The sequence below is a fragment of the Panicum virgatum genome, chromosome 5K (genome assembly GCF_016808335.1).
Source record: "Panicum virgatum strain AP13 chromosome 5K, P.virgatum_v5, whole genome shotgun sequence".
Classification (NCBI taxonomy): domain Eukaryota; kingdom Viridiplantae; phylum Streptophyta; class Magnoliopsida; order Poales; family Poaceae; genus Panicum; species Panicum virgatum.
Genome location: NC_053140.1, coordinates 2,497,167 through 2,521,718, shown reverse-complemented (window position 1 = coordinate 2,521,718; position 24,552 = coordinate 2,497,167). Strand labels below are relative to the sequence as shown.

At 43.6% G+C, this 24,552-nt stretch overlaps 1 long non-coding RNA gene across 1 annotated transcript; it reads left to right on the top strand.

Moving 5' to 3' along the window:
* Window positions 1-258: 258 nt before the first annotated feature.
* LOC120710418 lies at window positions 259-22,241 on the top strand. Its single transcript, XR_005689886.1, has 3 exons — window positions 259-372; window positions 21,619-21,802; window positions 22,134-22,241. It is a non-coding gene; the product is annotated as an uncharacterized LOC120710418 (long non-coding RNA).
* Window positions 22,242-24,552: the final 2,311 nt, after the last annotated feature.

Genomic DNA, 24,552 nt, shown 5'->3' with positions numbered 1-24,552 from the left:
TTGCCTGCTACTGCTGCTGCTTCAGCGACGAGCTCGTGGTGTCATCGATCCACAGGTGGACTTGGCCGTTGACAAGCTACGAGCTCCGCCACAACGGCAAAGCGCGAGCTTGCCCCATTCCGATCGCGACCTCATGACCGTCGCATCCAGCCACAGTGAGTCGTTGTCCGCTCACTCTCTCTCTCTGAGGAATTTTTTATTTGATTTCTTATAGCAGGTCACTAATTTGTTGTATATATTATTTCTTGCACTGCTTGTTGATCCGGTTCCTGTTTAGGCTGATCTGAGCTACGGGTTGTCCAAGGTGAAAGAGCAGCCTGCACCGACCGGCATCGAGAACACGACTAACCGGCAGGTACTTGGTGGTAGCAGGTATGCACTTCATTTATGGATGATGTTTGTGCTTGCCGGTCCTACAGTTTTGGTTGGTTAATTGGCTGCATAAGTGTACCTGCTCATTCAGTTTTTTGCTTCATATTCAACATCTCTTGCTGTGTATATTGCCTAAATGCACCCTTAACTATTTTAGAGGAGAAACGTTTTTTCTGGTGAGTTGAGATTCACAACACTGTTTTGTTTCATTGGTTCACAACAATTTATGCTACGGATGAAGTAGCTGTTCATTACTACCATGCAGTACCTAGGTGTCCAATTTAGCAAATATAGGCTACAATTATATTACTAGCATGAAGTTATTACAAGTTTACTACCTGTACCAGTACTTGAAACTCTGAATATATGATTCAAGGATTCTTGATTGTGCTGCTGTGTGCTTCAGTTTTGTCTAGATTCAGTCACATCTATGCTTCGGTATGGCTGTTAATTCAGTAAACTACATGCTTCCGTCACATACCAATTTAGTCATATACATGGTTGCAATATGCTCATGCTTTAGTTGTCCCTAAATTTAGTTCAGATGAAGCTGTTTGGCATAGTCCAAAAAATTCAGACATGGTGGATTAGTAATTGTTGTAGTAGAATGGGCCTCTTTTTTTTTTGAGAATCAGTTCAGATGAATCTGTTTGGCATATAAAAAAATTTGGACCTGGCATAAGATTTTCTGAATCTGTTTGACAAATATTGCTTTTGTGGAGGGTTTATTTGTAAAATACAGTGTAATCATTACTTGGCAGGGAATTTTACATTTCAGTTTGAATTTAAGGTGAATTTGCTTTGGAAAAGACAAAAGTCCATTAAATTCAAAATCCTTTCTATTTTTTCAAAATAACTCTTTAACCTTTGGTAAAATCAATTTTTGCACAACACCAAAGTTGTAGATCTTGAAAAGTTGAACAACTTTCATGTTGGGAACTTTTTCATTTGAGCCCTAGTTTAGGAGTTATTTTTGTTTTACAGTAGGACCCCTGAACTTTTCAGAAATTGCATAATAGTCCAGCTCTCTTCTTCCACATCTCTCCCTCTCTACTTCCTCTGCCGCCGGCGCAGAGCGGTGCAGGCCGCCGAGGAGGGCCGCAGGCCACCTCCTGCTGCTCCACCGCCACACGCGGCACCCCCGCAACCTCCTGGCCCCAATCCACCCCGCGCTGGATCCCTCCTCCCCTCACCACGCCACCCCAGTCGAGCTCCGCGGCCGCCACCTCGCCGTCGCCTTGGCCAACTCGGGGAAGAGCCTTGGCTCCCCATCTCTCGCGCGCTTCAGCACCAGTGGCAGCCCCGCAACCCAATCCCCTCGCTCTCTTACTAGTTCTCTGCCCCAAAACCCCAGAACGCCGCCACTGGCCACCCTAACGCCGGCGAGCTCGAGCTCACCATTGACACGCCATTCCAGACCTCCTCCACCCACGCAGACCCCACCCCTAGCTCTACATCGCTCTCGCGCAGCTCCCCGGCCACTCCTCTCCCACCCTTGACCGCCGGAGCACCCTCGCCGTCGTTTCCCTTCGCCGCCGCGAACTGCTCCACCGCTGACAACACTGTTCCGACCATCCCCTCGGCCTCCCAAGCCCACTCACAGGTGCGCCCTGACCTGGTGAACCTCTCTGGACCCTTCACCCATGCCGCCGGTGACGAGCCCCACCGGAATCGGCCGGTCAACACCCCCCTCTGCTCTGACTCCGGCCAAGAGCCTATCTGCTAGGATTCAAAAACTTCTAAGGGCCTATCTGCAAGTTTTAAATCATTTTCCTTTTGTTTCTAGGCTAAACTTTGAAAATGCCTAGAAATTCATAGAAAAATCAAAAAAATTACAAATCCAAATGTTTTGGAATCCTTGTTACAAGACCTACAAGTTTTGCTACATATACATCTTCAGTTTTGGTCTGCATGTTAATCCAAGAAAAAGAATAGAATAAATAGGCTTTAATTATTCTAGGAGTTGTACTCAGTAACTTCATGTGGTTTTTGGCTAGACTGTGTCTTGCAGTGTTATTAGTGCCTGGTAAAAATTTGAACTCTTTTTGACATCATTAACTAGGTTAAAGTTTCAAGATTCCTAGATCTACTAGTTTTGCTAATATATTTTTGCTGGTAGAATTATTAAAGTTCTGAGTGTAATTGTAATACCGTTTTTTGCATCACATATAGATACAACTATTTTAGCAGACGGGACATACGAGCTGATCCCGGAGTCCGAAGGAGGTGATCAAGAAGCCCAGCTGAACGCCACTACACTGACTGAAGACCCGAACCAAAGTCCAGAAGAGCCCAAGGCTGAGTTAGCTAGTGACTACCGCGAAGGCAAGTCCTGGACATAAACCCAGTATTTCAAATTATACACTTTATATACTACTTAATTGCGCATTTACAGTTCTTAGGATTTGAATTGAAACCCTAGATGCATGATCCTAGGAACCTATGTACTGAACACTAGACTTGAGTTCAAGTAATTGCTATGCTTATAAGACCGGTAAAAGTCGAGTGATTGCCTGTCACTCGCGAGCTTAATAGGAGTTGCTTGTTTACTTTCTGCAATCACTATAAGGACGTCAGACGGGGTCATGTTCGATATCATGACCTTGGGTGAGACCCCGTCTGTATTGATAAATTCTGTTAAGGTCGCGGTGTGTGGTAGCAGTGGTTAAGTGTTTGAACGTACTAGCCACATGCCGTAAATATGGTACGCGGTAAGCCTAGTAGCTGATCGGACCGGTGAGTGGATATACCTTTCACTCTCTCTTAGAGATAGGTTTTATTTATGTTTATGTTGCGCAACACCACTGGTGCAGGGAGGGAGTTGGTGCCCTGTAGTCGGGGAGAGTGACCCTATCCACAAGCCGGAATGAAAGGTCAACGGTTGTTTGGGAACGACCCGACGGTGTTCCAAACGTGTGTGTTAGGTTTACCTTGCAAGGATGGAAATCCGATTCGAATCGTCCGTCTCTCGCGGATATTGAGACTACTTGATCTCTTTGCCACACAGAGTAATAAGAGCAATGTTATTATGATCAATCTTGATGTTTGACTAAAGTTCTACCATGGTTAATTAGAAATAGTTGCTTACTTAGAATGGTTAATCAACTAGAATATTGAAAGCTAAAATGTGAAATTAAGGACCTACTCTTTATTGCTTTTCAGCAAAAGAAAAACCAGAGCCTTACAGAACCCTGCATAGTCTAGCTATGCGGACTAAATATATCCGTTGACGGTTAAGTCTTGCTGAGTATTAGTATAATCAGCCTTGCTGTTGAATCCTGTTTCAGGTATGAGTTTTGAGGACCAGACCGCTAGTCTGACTTGGCCCTGCTCTTTGCCCCTGGCTGGTCCGTAGAGTGGGATCCGTCTCCGGCCGGCTATGACCCCGACGAGTGATACCTTACTTGGGCTAGCTTGGCATACTTTTGCGACGTGTTGTAGCCGTCTTGTTTTCTTTCCTCTGCTTAACTCTGAACTTTAAACTTATGTTTTGTATAACGTTTTACTAAGTTTGGACCTGTAATAATACTTTGAACTTGTTGTAATAACTACAATGCCTGTGTTGTAAAATATATGGTTGTAATATCTCTGGACTCGCCTTCGTACGAGATATGCTTCTTCGATCCGAGATCCGGTGGTTGTATCGGGACGTTACCCGACATACCAAGAATTGTTCCGTTTGAAGTGCGTTTGAGTCGGTGTTGCCTTTATGGAGATGGCCAGCGCACTTGAGCCGGGATAATTCAGGTGGTTCTGCCACAGCTGGTATCAGAGCTGCAAGTGTACACCAGAGGTGTTGGAACCTTAAAAATTGATTTCGGTATAAATTTGGACCAACAAAGTATTTATAAAACTACATTGGTTTCGTTAAGGATTGTGCATAGAATGTAAAGCCCTAGGGACATTTAAGGGAGTTACTAGGTGGCTATCTACTTACGGTTTATTTATATCTGACTTCCAGCACTTTACATTTCTGTCAAACTTTACTTTTGTGCACAATCAATCTTTTAAATTCTATAACGACGCACCTACGCTAAGGTAAGAAGGTAAGGATCCTCAGTCAGCTGAGGGAGTCTGACATTCCCGTCGGTGATGCGAGCCGAACGCTGCCCTCAAGCAGTGGCTTACTTGAGGTACTGCCAATATACCAATTATCAGTTGGCTATATTGGGAGTAAAGTATACTCAGACAGCTGAGGGAGTCTGACCTTCCCATCGGTGATGCGAACCGAACGCTGCGCTCAAGCAGTGGCCTACTCGAGCTACTGCCAATATACTGACCATCGGTCGATTATATTGGGAGTAAAAGTGCCTCGTGAATACGTTACCCCGGTAGCGTATGAGCACTGTCCATGCAGTGTTGGACGCATGGATGCCGCTTCTATAGTGAGCGGTAATATATGGGAACGCTTTCATGTGTGCTGGCATGAAAGGTTCAATGCATATATATATATATATATATATATATATATATATATATATATACTGTCAATCTTTTGCAGGTGCACTAACCGCGATTTGATAAGTTAAGAACGGTTAGAATTTATCGACTAGATATTATAAGGAGAGACGTATCTATGTTATGCCACCGTACTAATCGCGTAAGCCCAACAATAATTGGCAATTGTTTATATTGTGAGGGCGAATAGATCGTGCATGCATAGTTTGATGATGTTTGATTTGATTCTTAGGATTTGAATTTGTTACATGAGCCTTTTTAAGGAATTTCTAGCATGGATCATCATGTATATGTCTTAGTATGGTTAAACAGTAAGTTGAGTTGAAACTTCATATTAGGAGCATGTAACACTTAGACTTTCTTGGATGTAAAAGATGGATTTGAGTCATGCTTTCATCCTTAGCCCCATCTTGATGTCATAATGATCTTTTCATTCCATAGAATCTCAAATGATGAACCAGTACCAATTGTGGTTTGTTCACGTCCTAAGTCTTGTGAAACCATATAATCTTTTGAATCAGAATCATATTTTTCCCCAGTCTTCTTAAAAGCTTTATTTGAGAAGTCTTGAGATAATCATATAACTCACATTTGAATCTTTTTGATTTAGATGGAGGACCTTCCGAGTATCTTCTGGGATGATGATGGATATGCTCATACTGATTGCCTGTACTGGGAGGGCTTTCCTAGGATTTTGTGGGATACTCTTCGTATTTTCCACTACCCAGAACCACCCCGGTACAAGGGACGACAGTTTTCTGAGGATGGAGTTCAGAAGTGCAGTGCCACCTTGACCATTTCTCAGCACCCCACTTTGGCTTGGCCGTCTATTGAGATTGAGGGGGTTGGATATCGTCTTGTGGACGCTTTTGAGACAGCAGCCCTCAAAGCTATTACCACCTTCTGTGAGCACCATCCGAATGAAGTAGCCGCTTATCCTTTTGGCTTGTCTCCGGTAGTCAATGCTGGCAGCGTAGAGTGGCTTTTCAGGACCACACACTTTGGTCACTTATCTAGAGATGTGGCTGATGAGACTATTCAGGCGGTGATTAGGTATATGAATGCCCAGTACCGCTATCAGGTCCTTCAGCAGAGGCACATGGATCAGGTGATGGACTTGGCCCAGACTTTTCAGCGAGGTCTTAGCCTGAGAGACACACATATTCTGGGGCTTAATGAGGCTGTTGCTGGGAGAGATAACGCCATTGCCCAGTACGAGCTTCAGGTTCTGGAGCATGGTGCTGAAATAGTGCAGCGCAACACGGTGATTGCTTTTCTTCAGGAGCAGGTTCACGAGCTCCAAATGGAGCTGGGTGATGCTATGGACCATATTGGTATGCTCCATGAGCAGCCAATATCTCCAGTTGTCCCAGCCGAGCCTGCAGCAGAAGAAGAAGACCCAGACGAGATTGAGGGAGTCTCAGAGATAGATTCCGAGCACGCGCCTGCCGAGCCTAACCCTCAGCCAGACGACTCTTCCCCCGGCAGTGCTTCCTCTATGGGCAACCTCGACGACTTCTAGGCATCTTAGGATGGTCCTAGATAGCATGTGATCTTCCTTGTTGTAGTATATGTAAATAGGAAATGAAATGTTGTAAAATAGTCCTAGGAAGGAGTACCACTTGTTGTAGCATATGTGATAAGGAAGTGTGATGCTAGGTTTGTAATATAAAGACTACCTTGGATGTAATATAAGTAGTGACTACCAGTTTGGAAATCATGACCTTTCTGCTTGCCGAATTTTTATCTCTTCATCTGTGCATTATTACGTTGTTTGATAAATACTAGAGTTATTGCAAATTTTGTAACTTGGGTGTTCACCAAATTTTAGCCTATTTAGATCTGTGTAGCTATATTTATAGTCAAAACACTACCATATATCTAATGGATGTCTTCCATAATTACAGATGGTTGGTCATACTCGTGGATCGCCCGAAGGCTTCGGCCGTGAAACCGGCAGTGGATCTCAGTAGCCGAATCTGGCCGAGCTAATGGCCATGCAAACCGACAGGGGCGAGTTAATTTTACTACTCTTGCAGAACTTCCCGAAGGAGCACCAGTCATGTCGGGTACTTTATCTATCCACAATAAACCCGCAGTCAAATTATTTGATTCTGGTGCAACCAATAGTATTATAAGTGTCAAATTTGGAGCAAGGGTAGGATTGGATTTTTGTCATACCAAGAGATCTTACATGATAGCAACCCCTGGTGGGAAGATAGCTTCCAATCAAATCATTAGACACATGCCAATTAAGTTGGGTAGCAAATTGATAGAGATATCGAATTCGTTATCGAGCTTCAACCCGGTACCGCCCCTATTTCTAAGAGACCGTACCGTATGCCTCCAAATGAGTTGGCAGAATTGAAAATCTAACTTCAAGACCTTCTTGACATGGGTTTTATACGTCCGAGTGTTTCACCATGGGGATGTCCAGCCCTATTTGTGAAGAAGAAGGACAACAGTTTGAGGCTATGTGTTGATTATCGACCACTCAATGCGGTCACTATTAAAAACAAGTATCCTCTTCCTGTTTGATCAGTTTGCTGGAGCCATAATTTTCTCTAAGATTGATCTTCGTTTTGGTTACCATCAAATAAAGATCAAGCCCAGTGATATTCTGAAAACAGCTTTCTCGACCAGATATGGACTCTATGAATATCTGGTTATGTCTTTTGGTCTTACTAATGCCCCGACATACTTTATGTACCTGATGAATTCAGTCTTCATGCCGGAGCTTGATAAATTCGTTATGGTGTTCATCGATGACATTTTGATCTACTCCAAGAATGAAGAAGATCATGCTCAGCACTTACGAATAGTTCTTCAACGATTACGAGATCATCAACTTTATGCCAAATTCTCCAAGGGTGAATTTTGGCTGGATAGTGTGAAATTTTTGGGTCATACTATCTCCAGTGAAGGTATATCTGTTGATCTAGCTAAAGTGCAAGAAGTGATGGATTGGGAACCTCCTACTTCAGTTTATCAGATTCGCAGTTTTCTCGGTTTAGCTGGATACTATCGTCAATTCATTCCTGATTTTTCCAGAATAGCCAAGCCCATGACGGAGTTGTTAAAGAAAGGAGTGAAATTTATTTGGAATGATAAATGTGAAGAAGTCTTTCAAACTCTCAAAGCGCGACAAACTACTGCTCCAGTACTGGCTACACCGGATAGTACCAAACATTTTGATGTCTATTGTGATGCTTCTGGTACGGGACTTGGTTGTGTACTTATGCAAGACAACCGGGTGATCGCTTATGCATCAAGAGCTCTCCGGAATTATGAGAAGAACTATCCAACACATGATCTGGAGTTAGCAGCTGTCATACATGCTCTTAAGCTCTGGAGACATCATCTTATGGAAACTCATTGTAACATTTACACTGACCATAAGAGCCTCAAGTATATCTTCACCCAAGCTAATCTCAACATGAGACAGAGACGCTGGCTAGAATTGATAAAGGACTATGATTTAGAAGTGCACTGTCGGTACCCCGGGACCGGGGTACCCCCTCCTACTGCGTCTGGGCAAGGACTCGCGTAGTTATCCTAAACTACGCGCTGAAGAGCAGAGCAGTCGGACCCCTGCGGTCCGGAGTCCACCTCGCTGGGTCAGCGGCCCAGGACCTGCTCTCTTCTCGGGGGAGGGTCCGGTGATGCCACATGTCCCAGAGAAGGCAGCGCCTGGCGCAGATAGTCGGGGGTCCCCGGACCCCCCATGCCATCCGGACCCCCCGACGCGTGGGGAACCAGCATTTCATCCAGGAGGGGTCCGGAGCCGCCATGTATCCGCGGGCGCGGGCACGAGTCTTCCGCCGGAAGACTCGCCCAACCACCGCATTTAATGCGGGAGGCTGAGGCGTGCTCTGTTGCCGCAGAGCACGGGGCGGCTTTTGTCAAACTCCACTATTGGTCGCGTATTACCAAGGTGCACAGTGCAGCCGCAGGCGCCGCGCGCGCGGTGCACGTTAGTCTGCCGCATTAAATGGATGCGACGGCACGACCCTTTCCATCATGCCGCCTACACCGCAAGCTACGCGGCATGAACAGCATGCGTGGCGCAGCCTACCCGGCTAGCTGCAAGCGCCGCACCAACATGATAGGGCAAGACCACGCCGATCGGAGGGTCTACGCCGGTTAGTACACCCATGCGGACGAGGCAGCGAAATCCCGGAATAAGATCTTCCCCAAGCGTAGCACCATAATAGAGCTAGGCGTTATGTTATTTAAATACATGCACATTGGACCTACCTGTCGGGGTCCCAACGGCTATGTACGTGCCTCCCTTTGACTATGAAAGGGGAGCACACACTAGTTTCAGAACAAGTTGACTCAGACTCTCTCCCTCACACTCTCAGCTCAGCAGCTAGAACCACTCTCGAGCAATCTCTTGTGAGCACAGGCAATACAACACACAGTGGATATAGGGTATTACGCTCCGGCGGCCCGAACCACTCTAAACCTTCTGTGTTCATCGTGTTCTTGCATCTAGATCAGACTAATCCTAGTTACCCCCCGAGTTCATTCTCCCTCAGGGCTTAGGCGGGTGCATTCTGCCACCCGGCTGGGTTTACCACCCGACATGCACTATCATCCAGGAAAGGCTAATGTGGTTGCGGATGCACTCATCCGCAAGTCACAATGCCATTGTCTATCTGTAGAGCCATTCAACGAAACTCTATGCCAGGAAATGATGAAACTAAATCTAGAAATGGTACCTCAAGGAAGTCTGAACCATATAATTGTCGAGCCTACGCTTCATGATAGCATCATCATGGCACAATTACATGATGAAGGTATCAAAATCATCAAGGAAAAGCTATCCCAGGGAGAAGCAAAGTACAAATGTTTCCGTGTGGATCATAAAGGAGTTTTGTGGTTTGAATTTCGTCTTGTTGTACCCAAGAATCACCAGCTTAGAAAACAAATCCTTGATGATGCACATCTATCGAAGTTTTCTATTCATCCCAGTAGTACCAAGATGTATCAGGATCTTAAACAGAATTTCTGGTGGACTCGAATGAAAAGAGAGATCGCCAAATATGTTTCTGAGTGTGATGTCTGTCAAAGAGTTAATGCTAGTCACTTGAAAGTAGCTGGTACTCTCCAACCTTTACCCATTCCATCCTGGAAATGGGAGGGCATCAGTATGGATTTTATCGTTGGCTTACCCAACACTTCTCAGAAGCATGATTCTATTTGGGTAATCGTTGATAGACTCACCAAGACCGCTCATTTTATTCCTGTGAATACAACTTATTCTGCCAAGAAGTATGCAGAGATCTATCTTGACCAGATTGTTCGTCTGCATGGAGTTCCAAAGACGATCATTTCTGATCGTGGAGCGCAGTTCATTGCATATTTCTGGGAACAATTGCAAGAATCCCTTGGAACCAAATTGATTCGTAGTTCAGCCTATCATCCACAAACAGATGGGCAAACTGATCGAATAAATCAAATCCTTGAAGATATGTTGAGGGCATGTGCTATTCAATATGGCAAGAACTAGGATAAATGCCTAGCACTGGCAGAGTTCTCATATAATAACAATTATCAATCCAGCTTGCAAATGGCACCATTTGAAGCGTTATACGGTCGAAGGTGTCGAACTCCTTTGAGTTGGTCACAAGCCGGAGAACACAAAGTCTTTGGGCCAGATCTATTCATTGAGGCAGAAGAAAAAGTCAAAGTTATCCAGACTAATCTTAAAGTAGCCTAATCAAGACAGAAAAGTTATGCAGATAAAAGAAGAGAACCTTTACAGTTCAAGGTAGGGGATTTCGTATATCTGCGAGCATCTCCTACTAGAGGTGTTCAACGCTTCGGCATAAAAGGGAAATTGGCACCCCGATACATCGGACCATTTGAAATCATCGAAACTTGTGGTCCAGTTGCTTACCGAATCCGTCTTCCTTCTCAGTTGGCCGCCATTCATAATGTCTTCCATATCTCTCAACTCAAGAAGTGCATCAAAATGCCCACTGAGATCATTAAACCACAAGATATCGAAATTGAAACCGATCTATCTTATGCTGAGTATTCACTCAGAGTTCTTGACACCAAAGAAAGAAGTACCAGAAGGGATAAAGTTAAAATGTACAAAATCCAGTGGAATAATTCTACCAGCAAAAATATATTAGCAAAACTAGTAGATCTAGAAATCTTGAAACTTTGACCTAGTTAATGATGTCAAAAAGAGTTCAAATTTTTACCAGGCACTAATAACACTACAAGACACATTCTAGCCCAAAACCACATTAAGTTCCTGACTACAACTCCTAGAACAATTAAAGCCTATTTATTCTATTCTTTTTCTTGGATTAACATGCAGACCAAAACTGAAGATGTGTTTGTAACAAAACTTGTAGGTCTTGTAACAAGGATTCCAAAACATTTGGATTTGTATTTTTTTTATTTTTCTATGAATTTCTAGACATTTTCAAAGTTTAGCCTAGAAACAAAAGGAAAAGGATTTAAAACTTGCAGATAGGCCCTTAGAAGTTTTTGAATCCTAGCAGATAGGCCCTTGGCCGAAGTCAGAGCAGAGGGGGGTGTTGACCGGCCTATTCCGGCGGGCTCGTCACCGGCGGCGTGGGTGAAGGGTCCAGAGAGGTTCACCAGGTCAGGGCGCACCTGTGAGTGGGCTTGGGAGGCCGAGGGGATGGTCGGAACAGTGTTGTCAGCGGTGGAGTAGTTCACGGCGGCGAGGGTGGTCTGACGGTTAAGGGTGGGTGAGGAGTGGCCGGGGAGCTGCGCAAGAGTGATGCGGAGCTAGAGGTGAGGTCTGCGCGGACGGAGGATGTCTGGAATGGCGGGTCAACGGTGAGCTCGAGCTCGCCGGCGTTCGGGTGGCTGGTGGCGGCGTTCTGGGGTTTTGGGGCAGGGAACTAGTAAGAGAGCGAGGGGATTGGGTTGCGGGGCTGCCACTGGTGCTGAAGCGCGCGAGAGATGGGGAGCCGGGGCTCTTCCCCGAGCTAGCCACGGCGACGGCGAGGTGGTGGCCGCGGAGCTCGACTGGGGTGCCGTGGTGAGGGGAGGAGGGATCCAGCGCGGGGTGGAGTGGGGCCAGGAGGTTGTGGGGTGCCGCGTGTGGCGGTGGAGCAGTAGAAGGTGGCCTGCGGCCCTCCTCGGCGGCGGGCAGCGCCGCTCTGCGCCGGCGGCAGAGGAAGCAGAGAGGGAGGGAGGTGGAAGAAGAGAGCTGGACTATTTTGCAATTTCTGAAAAGTTCAGCTGTAAAACAAAAATAACTCCTAAACTAGGGCTCAAATGAAAAAGTGCCCCACATGAAAGTTGTTCAACTTTTCAAGATCTAGAACTTTGGTGTTGTGAAAAAATTGATTTGACCAAAGGTTAAAGAGTTATTTTGAAAACATAGAAAAGATTTTGAATTTAATGGATTTTTGTCTTTTCCAAAGCAAATTCACCTTAAATTCAGACTGAAAAGTAAAATTCCCTGCCAAGTAATGATTACACTAAATTTTACAAATAAACCCTCCACAAAAGCAATATTTGTCCATCCTATTCAAATTAAACTATAGGAAGGTCCTTGCATTAAATCATATTTACACATTTAGCCTTATATTTTTAAAATAAGACCCTTGTTCAAGCAAAGTAACCACATTAGCCTTTCCTGGATGATAGTGCACTTCTAAATCATAGTCCTTTATCAACTCTAGCTAGCATCTCTGCCTCATGTTGAGATCATCTTGGGTGAAGATATACTTGAGGCTCTTATGGTCAGTGTAAATGTTACAATGAATTCCCATAAGATGATGTCTCCAGAGCTTAAGAGCATGTATGACAGCTGCTAACTCCAGATCATGTGTTGGATAGTTCTTCTCATAATTCCGGAGAGCTCTTGATGCATAAGCGATCACCCAGTTGTCTTGCATAAGTACACAACCAAGTCCCGTACCAGAAGCATCACAATATATATCAAAAGGTTTGGTACTGTCCGGTGTAGCCAGCACTGGAACAGTAGTTAGTCGCGCTTTGAGAGTTTGAAAGGCTTCTTCACATTTATCATTCCAAATAAATTTCACTCATTTCTTTAACAACTCCGTCATGGGCTTGGCTATTCTGGAGAAATCATGAATGAATCAACGATAGTATCCAGCTAAACCGAGAAAACTGCGAATCTGATGAACTGAAGTAGGAGGTTCCCAATCCATCACTTCTTGCACTTTAGCTGGATCAACAGATATACCTTCACTGGAGATAGTATGACCCAAAAATTTCACACTATCCAGCCAAAATTCACACTTGGAGAATTTGGCATAAAGGTGATGATCTCGTAATCGCTGAAGAACAATGCATAAATGTTGAACATGATCTTCTTCATTCTTGGAGTAGATCAAAATGTCATCGATGAACACCACGACGAATTTATCAAGCTCTGACATGAAGATTGAATTCATCAGGTACATAAAGTATGCCGGGGCATCGGTAAGACCTAAAGACATAACCAGATATTCATAGAGTCCATATCTGGTCGAGAAATCTATTTTCGGAATGTCACATGGCTTGATCTTTATTTGATGGTAGCCAAAACGAAGATCGATCTTAGAGAAAATCTTGGCTCCAGCTAGCTGATCAAACAGGATATCAATGCGGGGAAGAGAATACTTGTTTTTCATAGTGACCGCATTGAGTGGTCGATAATCAACACATAGCCTCAAACTGTTGTCCTTCTTTACAAATAGGGCTGGACATCCCCATGGTGAAGCACTCGGACGTATAAAACCCTTGTCAAGAAGGTCTTGAAGTTGGATTTTCAATTCTGCCAACTCATTTGGAGGCATACGATATGGTCTCTTAGAAATAGGGGCGATATCGGGTTGAGGCTCGATAACGAATTCGATATATCTATCAGGGGCATTCCAGGCAAGTCATCTGAAAATACATCCGCATACTTACACACAATAGGAATATCTTCAATTTTAATTTCTTTTATGGCATAGGCACAAGAGTTGAAGCGCTCTCGTTGTGGCAGATAGAGTATGGTGGCTCCTTGATAAGGTGAATCTATCTCAATAGCTCGAGAAGAGATATCTAACAATACTTTATGGCTAGTCATCCAATCCAGGCCCAAAATAACATCCATGCTATCATGTAATTGGCACGTGTCTTTATCAATTTACTACCCAACTTAATTGGCACGTGTCTAATGATTTGATTGGAAGCTATCTTCCCACCAGGGGTTGCTATCATGTAAGATCTCTTGGTATGACAAAAATCCAATCCTACCCTTGCTCCAAATTTGGCACTTATAATACTATGAGTTGCACCAGAATCAAATAATATGACTGCAGGTTTATTGTGGATAGAGAAAGTACCCGACATGACTGGTGCTCCTTCGGGAAGCTCTGCCAGAGTAGTAAAATTAACTCGCCCCTGTCGGACTTGCACCATTTGCTTCTTGCCCTTGCCCTTGTTGTTCTGTTTGGAGTTCTGCCCTGGGTAAGACTTCTTGGGTTGCGGGCAATTCTTGGCGAAATGGGAAGTACTGCCACAATTGAAACATTGATTGTCGTCGTTCCCGCGATTGAACTGTGGGGTATTTGCCCTTGGGCCAAACAGCTGCGGCTGCTGAAAGACTGGAGGTCTGAATCCTCCCTGTTGCTGAGGTGGCCTAACAACAAACCTGCCCGTTGGGGCATTTCTCTCTGGAGCTCTTGGTGGAGTATTCTGCACCAGACGATACCTCGGTGGCTGAGCACTCGAGGGTCCCGTTGGTGCCTTTCGCTTCTTCTCGATACGGTGCGCGGCGATACAATCTTCTTGAGTAATGGCCATGTTGACCAGCTCATTATAAGTATCTGGTTGAACAAGGTTCAGGCGTTCCTTGAGCTTGGTGTTGAGGCCACGGCGAAAACGGTCACGCTTCTTGGCGTCAGTATCCGCATGATGGCCCGCGTACTGGCACAAATGATTGAAGACATGTGCATACTGAAGAACAGTGCGGGTCCCTTGATTCAAAGCCAAGAATTCATCCAACTTCCTCTCAATCAGTCCCTCAGGAATATGATGTGTCCTAAAGGCATTCCGGAATTCCTCCCAAGAGATAACATGTCCAGCAGGCTGCATAGCACAATAGTGATCCCACCAAATGCGAGCGGTGCCACGAAGCTGCTGGGCGGCGAAATGAGCCTTGTTCGCATCAGCACAAGGTACTGCTAGCAAGGCAAACTTGGACTCAATAGTACGGAGCCAAGCATCGGCGTCCAATGGTTCATCAGTTCGGCTGAACAGTGGAGGTTGGGTACCAAAGAATTCTTGGTAACCCGTTGGTTGCTTATCACGTCCTCCACGCTGCTGTTGGCGTTGCGGATTCTGCTGCCCTTGCACCAGCTGACGAAGCAATTCGGTTTGCATAGCCATTAGCTCGGCCAGATTCGGCTGCTGAGATCCACTGTCGGTTTCACGGCCGAAGCCTTCGGGCGATCCACGGTATGACCAACCATCTGTAATTATGGAAGACATCCATTAGATACATTATCCTTGCTCCCAAAATCAATGTATGTGCAATGATCATACATTGGATAGTAAAATAAAATCAGCAGAATTTAACAAAATGCGGTGTAACACAATATGTATAACACACATGTGCTCAAACAACATAGCTCAAAATTGGTCAGCTGTTAGATAACTTCGTACTCTATCATTTCGGTATTCAACTCCAGAAGCAAAACAGTAAGGAAGGTAACCTAAAAATTCACTTTTTGTCATTCTGTGCTATGCAGTTTTTCAACAGAGATCATGGTAGTGTTTTGACTATAAATATAGCTACACAGATCCAAATAGGCTAAAATTTGGTGAACACCCAGGTTACAACTTTGGTATTCATCAAACAACCTAATAATGCACAGATGAAGAGATAAAAATTCGGCAAGCAGAAAGGTCATGATTTCCAAACTAGTAGTCACTACTTATATTACATCCAAGGTAGTCTTTATATTACAAACCTAGCATCACACTTCCTTATCACATATGCTACAACAAGTGGTACTCCTTCCTAGGACTATTTTACAACATTTCATTCCCTATTTACATATACTACAACAAGGAAGATCACATGCTATCTAGGGCCATCCTAAGATGCCTAGAAGTCGTCGAGGTTGCCCACAGAGGAAGCACTGCTGGGGGAAGAGTCGTCTGGATGAGGGTTAGGCTCGGCAGGCGCGTGCTCGGAATCTATCTCTGAGACTCCCTCAATCTCGTCTGGGTCTTCTTCTTCTGCTGCAGGCTCGGCTAGAACAACTGGAGATATTGGCTGCTCATGGAGCATACCAATATGGTCCATAGCATCACCCAGCTCCATTTGGAGCTCGTGAACCTGCTCCTGAAGAAAAGCAATCACCGTGTTGCGCTGCACTATTTCAGCACCATACTCCAGAACCTGAAGCTCGTACTGGGCAATGGCATTATCTCTCCCAGCAACAGCCTCATTAAGCCCCTGAATATGTGTGTCTCTCAGGCTAAGACCTCGCTGAAAAGTCTGGGCCAAGTCCATCACCTGATCCATGTGCCTCTGCTGAAGGACCTGATAGCGGTACTGGGCATTCATATACCTAATCACCGCCTGAATAGTCTCATCAGCCACATCTCCAGATAAGTGACCAAAGTGTGTGGTCCTGAAAAGCCACTCTACACTGCCAGCATTGACTGCCAGAAACAAGCCAATAGGATAAGCGGCTACTTCATTCGGATGGTGCTCACAGAAGGTGGTAATAGCTTTGAGGGCTGCTGTCTCAAAAGCGTCCACAAGACGATATCCAACCCCCTCAATCTCAATAGACGGCCAAGCCAAAGTGGGGTGCTGAGAAATGGTCATGGTGGCACTGCACTTCTGAACTCCATCCTCAGAAAACTGTCGTCCCTTGTACCGGGGTGGTTCTGGGTAGTGGAAAATACGAAGAGTATCCCACAAAATCCTAGGAAAGCCCTCCCAGTACAGGCAATCAGTATGAGAATATCCATCATCATCCCAGAAGATACTCGGAAGGTCCTCCATCTGAATCAAAAAGATTCAAATGTGAGTTATATGATTATCTCAAGACTTCTCAAATAAAGCTTTTAAGAAGACTGCGGAAAAATATGATTCTGATTCAAAAGATTATATGGTTTCACAAGACTTAGGAAGTGAACAAACCACAATTGGTACTGGTTCATCATTTGAGATTCTATGGAATGAAAAGATCATTATGACATCAAGATGGGGCTAAGGATGAAAGCATGACTCAAATCCATCTTTTACATCCAAGAAAGTCTAAGTGTTACATGCTCCTAATATGAAGTTTCAACTCAACTTACTGTTTAACCATACTAAGACATATACATGATGATCCATGCTAGAAATTCCTTAAAAAGGCTCATGTAACAAATTCAAATCCTAAGAATCAAATCAAACATCATCAAACTATGCATGCACGATCTATTCGCCCTCACAAGATAAACAATTGCCAATTATTGTTGGGCTTACACGGTTAGTACAGTGGCATAACATAGATACGTTTCTCCTTATAATATCTAGTCGATAAATTCTAACCGTTCTTAACTTATCGAATCGCGGTTAGTGCACCTGCAAAAGATTGACAGTATATATATAAACCATAAGTAGATAGCCACCTAGTAACTCCCTTAAATGTCCCTAGGGCTTTACATTCTATGCACAATCCTTAACGAAACCAACGTAGTTTTATAAATACTTTGTTGGTCCAATTTTATACCGAAATCAATTTTTAAGGTTCCAACACCTCTGGTGTACACTTGCAGCTCTGATACCAGCTGTGGCAGAACCACCTGAATTATCCCGGCTCAAGTGCACTGGCCATCTCCATAAAGGCAACACCGACTCAAATGCACTTCAAACGGAACAATTCTTGATATGTCGAGTAACGTCCCGATACAACCACCGGATCTCGGATCGAATAAGCATACCTCGTACGAAGGCGAGTCCAGAGATATTACAACCATATATTTTACAACACATGCACCGTAGTTATTACAACAAGTTCAAAGTATTATTACAGGTTCAAACTCAGTAAAACGTTATACAAAACATAAGTTTAAAGTTCAGAGTTAAGCAGAGGAAAGAAAACAAGACGGCTACAACACGTCGCAAACGTATACCAAGCTAGCCCAAGCAAGGTATCACTCGTCGGGGTCATAGCCGGCCGGAGACGGATCCCACTCTACGGACCAGCCCGGGGGCAAAGAGCAGGGCCAAGTCAGACTAGCTGTCTGGTCCTCAAAACTCATACCTGAAACAGGATTCAACAGCAAGGCTGATTATACTAATACTCAGCAAGACTTAACCGTCAACGGATATACTTAGTCCACTTAGCTAGACTATGCAGGGTTCTGTAAGGCTCTGGTTTTTCTTTTGCTGAAAAGCAATAAAGAGTAGGTCCTTAATTTCACATTTTAGCTTTCAATATTCTAGTTGATTAACCATTCTAAGTAAGCAACTATTTCTAATTAACCATGGTAGAACTTTAGTCAAACATCAAGATTGATCATAATAACATTGCTCTTATTACTCTGTGTGGCAAAGGGATCAAGTAGTCTCAATATCCGCGAGAGACGGACGATTCGAATCGGATTTCCAACCTTGCAAGGTAAACCTAACACACACGTTTGGAACACCGTCGGGTCGTTCCCAAACAACCGTTGACCTTTCATTTCGGCTTGTGGATAGGGTCACTCTCCCCGACTACAGGGCACCAACTCCCTGCACCCGTGGTGTTGTGCAACATAAACATAAATAAAACCTATCTCTAAGAGAGAGTGAAAGGTATATCCACTCACCGGTCCGATCAGCTAATAGGCTTACCGCGTACCATATTTACGGCACGTGGCTAGTACGTTTAAACACTTAACCACCGCTACCACACACCGCGACCTTACCAGAATTCATCAATACAGACGGGGTCTCACCCAAGGTCATGATATCGAACAAGACCCCGTTCGACGTCCTTATAGTGATTGCAGAAAGTAAACAAGCAACTCCTATTAAGCTCGCGAGTGACAGGCAATCACTCGATTTTTACCGGTCCTATAAGCATAGCAATTACTCGAACTCAAGTCTAGTGTTCAGTACATAGGTTCCTAGGATCATGCATTTAGGGTTTAAATTCAAATCCTAAGAACTGTAAATGCACAAATAAGTAGTATATAAAGTGTATAATTTGAAATACTGGGTTTATGTCTGGTGCTTGCCTTCGCGGTAGTCACTAGATAACTCAGCCTTGGGCTCTTCCGGACTTTGGTCCGGGTCTTCAGTCAGTGTAGTGGCGTTCAGCTGGGCTTCTTGATCACCTCCTCCGGACTCCGGGATCAGCTCGTACGTCCCGTCCGCTAAAACAGTTGTATCTATATGTGATGCAAGAAACGGTATTACAATTACACACACTTCATGATAAAGTTGCAGTCTAACAACTAGCAAACATAACTTAACATATGGGCAATTGTTTATAGAATAGTTATGTAACATGTATTACTACACAAAACAACATAATTAACCTCACAAGACAACTTGATTATCTTCACAAAGTAAGTTTTAGTTAGTTCATATAGCAAATAAATCATGGTTTGTTAAGAAATAAGTAACCCAGCACACAAATAGAATTTAAACTCAGCAAAATTACTTCAAATAGGAAGTACAGATAGAAATCTATCATGTAAATTTCATGTCATTTCATGCAGCCAATTATTCAGAATAAAACATTTACTCTGACAACACCTAGAAAAAGATTAATTTTTATAGAACAAACTATAACACTTATAAAGCTCAAAATTTCTAAGAACAGGCTTCATATGCTTATGAACGTCCGATAAATTTTTTAGAATTTATCTAGGCATAAAACAGAAGTAATAATTTTGACAAAATTAAACCACATATGTCAAAACTAATTAGTATAGAAATTTCTATAACATTTATGGATCCTAAATTTTACAGAAATGAACATATGCCCAAAATAGAGCTCCACAAAAATTCTCAGATTTTTCTAAGCAAAGAAACTATTTATCACAATTAAAGCCTACTTAACAAGCATTAAATCAAATATATAGCTAAACAGATCTAAAATTTCCTAAACTTGCGCAACAGCAAGATTTTAGTAACCAATATGCTTGGAAAAAGTTTCACACTCAGAACTTTAATAATTCTACCAGCAAAAATATATTAGGAAAACTAGTAGATCTAGGAATCTTAAGACTTTGACCTAGTTAATTATGTCAAAAAGAGTTCAAATTTTTACCAAGCACTAATAACACTGCAAGACACATTCTAGCCAAAAACCACATGAAGTTACTGAGCACAACTCCTAGAACAATTAAAGCCTATTTATTCTATTCTTTCTCTTGGATTAACATGCAGACCAAAACTGAAGATGTGTTTGAAACAAAACTTATAGGTATTGTAACAAAGATTCCAAAACATTTGGATTTGGATTTTTTTATTTTTCTTTGAATTTTTAGGCATTTTCAAAGTTCTGCCTAGAAACAAAAGGAAAATGATTTAAAACTTGCAGATAGGCCCCTAGAACTTTTTGAATCCTAGCAGATAGGCCCTTGGCCGGAGTCAGAGCAGAGGGGGGGTGTGGACCGGCTGATTCCGGTGGGGCTCGTCGCCGGCGTCCTGGGTGAAGGGTCCAGAGAGGTTCACCAAGTCAGGGCGCACCTGTGAGTGGGCTTGGGAGGCCGAGGGGATGGTCGGAACAGTGTTGTCAGCGGTGGAGCAGTTCGCGGCGACGAAGGGAAACGGTGGCGAGGGTGCTCCGGCGGTCGAGGGTGGGAGAAGAGTGGCCAGGGACCTGCGCGAGAGCGGTGCGGAGCTAGGGGTGGGGTCTGCACGGGCGGAGGAGGTCTGGAATGGCGGGTCGACGGTGAGCTCGAGCTCGCCGGCGTTCGGGTGGCCGGTGGCGGCGTTCTGGGGTTTTGGGGCAGGGAACTGGTGAGAGAGCGAGGGGATTGGGTTGCGGGGCTGCCACTGGTGCTGCAGTGCGCCAGAGATGGGGAGCCGGGGCTCTTCCCCGAGTTGGCCACGGCGACGGCGAGGTGGCGACCGCGGAGCTCGACTGGGGTGGCGTGGCGAGGGGAGGAGGGATCCAGCTCGGGGTGGAGTGGGGCCAGGAGGTTGTGCAAAAATTGATTTGGCCAAAGGTTAAAGAGTTATTTTGAAAACATAGAAAGGATTTTGAATTTAATGGACTTTTGTCTTTTCCAAAGCAAATTCACCTTAAATTCAGACTGAAAAGTAAAATTCCCTACCAAGTAATGATTACACTGAATTGTACAAATAAACCCTCCACAAAAGCAATATTTGTCCATCCTATTCAAGTTAAACTATAGGAAGGTCCTTGCATTAAATCATATTTACACATTTAGCCTTATATTTTTAAAATAAGACCCTTGTTCAAGCAAAGTAAGCACATGATGCATAAAATAATTGCAGTTCTACTGTGCAGACACCTAGGGTGTCACAGCTGCTGCCACTGCCATCGGCGTCTTTGGTGAAAGGTGTATGCGCTTCATTTATGGTTGGTTAATTGGCAGCATAAGTGTAGCTGCTAATTCAGTTTTTTTGCTTCCTATTCAACATCTCTTCCTGCGTATAATGCTTAAATACACTTCTCTAACTACTCAACATCTCTTTCATGTGCACATTGCTTCACGTGGTACCATGATTAAGGCATGCTGTTGTTTAACTAGTTAATCTGCTCATTTGAGATGAATTTTTATTGCTGTTTTTAATAATTCAATGTTTATATCGATGCTCAGGTGTGCTATGAGGGATGAGACAGTACTACCAGGGTTTGCTATCCGAATAACAACCAGCAGCCTGCTGCTGTGACACCTTGCCAGAGACCACACTATCGCTTTCTTCCCCTTCAAGATGAGCCAACGCAACGTCCTGGTGCTAGCTACGCTCACCATCGAAGCCAGCTACAATCTTCATGCTCAGGTTCGTCAACTGTACCAATATTTTGGTCCTTCAGGTTGCTTAGAATGTAGTTGAGTTTTGATCTGAAGATCCCATTTTTAATTCTCACAATGTTTGTGCATATTGATACATGCACATTGTTTGTTTTTGCTTAATCATTCAAGAGAAAATACATGAAACAAGCTTATTTTGACAATAATTGCATTATTGCTGTCTTCTTATACAATCTCATTTGTGCATTTATGTAGTAGTACAAGCTAATCTTTATGTTTAAATAAAGTGGTGCACATGTACTGAGTTTCTTCTATATTTATCTTTACACTTGAGTTTTAAAAATATTTCTGGATTATAGTAGGTACACTGGGGCAACCGGCAATTGGGGGTAGCGTTGGGCGGTATGCGTGTGCCGCAGTGGTCATCGGTACCGCATCCGCGACTTCCTTCGCAAGCAGCAGTCGATAGGTACTTCCACGAGCAACCTCCTCTCCTTTTATGTCTTCACTTTTTCTCGGTATTTATATGCTAATATGTACCCGTATGACATATGCTGATTTGTGTATTGTGCTTCTCTCAGCATGTGGAGGTCCTAGAGGAGTGGAGGAGGAAGGTGCGAGCAGTTGAGATTTGGGGGAAACAGAGAGCAGAGCGAGGAGTGCTCCTGCTTGCCTATGATGCTATTCTATTCGAGGGAAGAAATTGCTGAGACAAAGGGAGAAGATTTTCTTGGTGCTTGTCGATTTGAGATAGAGCTACTTCTTGCTGTGCTTTGCTAGTGAGGAACAGATAGAGCTACATATGGTATTAATGACTAGTGAGCACTTATACAGATGGAACTAGCGTATTCTAGTACCAGCGAGCACATGAAGTTAGAAAAATATGGTGTAGATATGACGCTGCAAGTGAGTATTTCTAGACAAGGTACCAGTATGTACCAGTAGGTTGTACGGATATATTTTAGTTACATTTTAATCCTCTAGGGCTTGCTACTTTAAAAAGATTCCACCAAGTTTAGCAGGTTTCGTTCTATAAAAGTTATATTATCTAATATAAAATTACTCTGCATCTTCTCCCAGCGTTATTTCTAATTAAAATTCAAAAGATCAGACTGCATCTAAAACGGTCTTGGTTGTTCAACAAAGATATTCAATAAAATATCACTTTACAACGGTCTGGGAGTAGTTCGTTTGAAATTCAAAATTTTGGTGGTGGGATGGAGTGAAATAAAGAAGTACAGCTCACAGGTGACGAAAAAAAAATGCCGCAGGAGGAAACGCGGCAGGTTTTATCTCGGTCCACGCGCGCTTTATGTTAAATCCACTGATCCTCGCGCAGTCCATACAGTAAATACAGAATCAAAAAAATTAAAATACAAGGGTATACATCCGAACAGGACAAGAATGCACATATCCCGGTACAGCTCCAGCGGACAGGATTAAGTCACCCGCGGTTGCCGGGTCCAAAATAGTGTTTTCGCATGGACCAACACCTCTCTGAATCCACGATGTACCAAACACTTCCGTCCCGAAAAATTAAATCACCCTATGGATTAAAAAATTATCACCAAAACAAGTTATTTTATCTTATTTGGTAGGTGCATGTGTATACAACTAGTTAGCTAGTGCTAAGGTCAGTCTCGGTAAGAATATCATTGTCACAGTTACCAAGATCAAAAAATAGATAATCAAGATGTAGGAGTGTCATGGTGATAACACTGCTCTCACGTGTCATGACACTATTCATTCTCTCTTATAATAACTTTGTCATATCAGTAAATTTAATGCCCATGACATTCATATGACACTCTCATTAAGATTAGCCTAAATATAGATAATAGATAGAGGTAAAGAAGGTTATTTTATCTTCCTATTAATTTGTCATAATTTTTCTAGAATGATTTATTTTTTGGAAGTAATGTATTTAGAGCAAGTATTATAGTGGGTGAGAAACTGGCGAAAATTTATCGGGAGGTGAGAGAAAATAGGAGCAGGCGGTTCGCCACACGCCAGCAGAAGCGGGCGAGGATAGCTACTCCCTTAGTCTGATCCGTCCACATTACAGCTTAGCATTAAATTTTGATAGAGCCTGTCGCTGCTGTGCGTGACCTGGCGCTTCTCTCAGCCGGCCTGCCCTCGAAACCACTAACCTTCCTCTTAGCAGGGTTAAATAAACCGACCGGTCCGGTCAAATCGGCGTGGTCCGGTAGCGGTTTACCGGACCGGTTTGACCGGAAACCGGTCAAATTCAAAATCAAATTCAAAATCGCATGTTCAACCGGTTCCGACAGGCTTACCGACCGGTTTGACCGGTTTAACGGCCGGTTTGACTGGTAATCCGCCAAATTCAAATTTTTTTCTTTTTTGTTTAAATTCAAATGCCCACAAAGTATACTCAATGAATGTTTGTATAATATGTTTTAGCCTGAATGAACCCTCCAACCCTCTTTTGTACTACTTTTACATTGTATTTGTATACTTTTGTATGCACGTTTTTTGTTTAACTTCAAATCCCCGCAAACTATACTAAATGAACGAATTTTTGAGAAAATTTGACACCATTAGATTCGTCGCACCTTAAAGTATTTTTAGGAATTTTTTAAGAATTTTTCATTTTTTTAATTCAAATTTGAATTTTAAATTTGTGCCGGTTTGATACCGGCCCAAATCAAAACCGGACCGGACCGGTTTGACCGGACCGGAAAAATAAATAAAAGAATTCAGGCCAGAGGCTCGTCCGAAATGGTGCTGAATACCACACTGCTCCAACTAACAGAT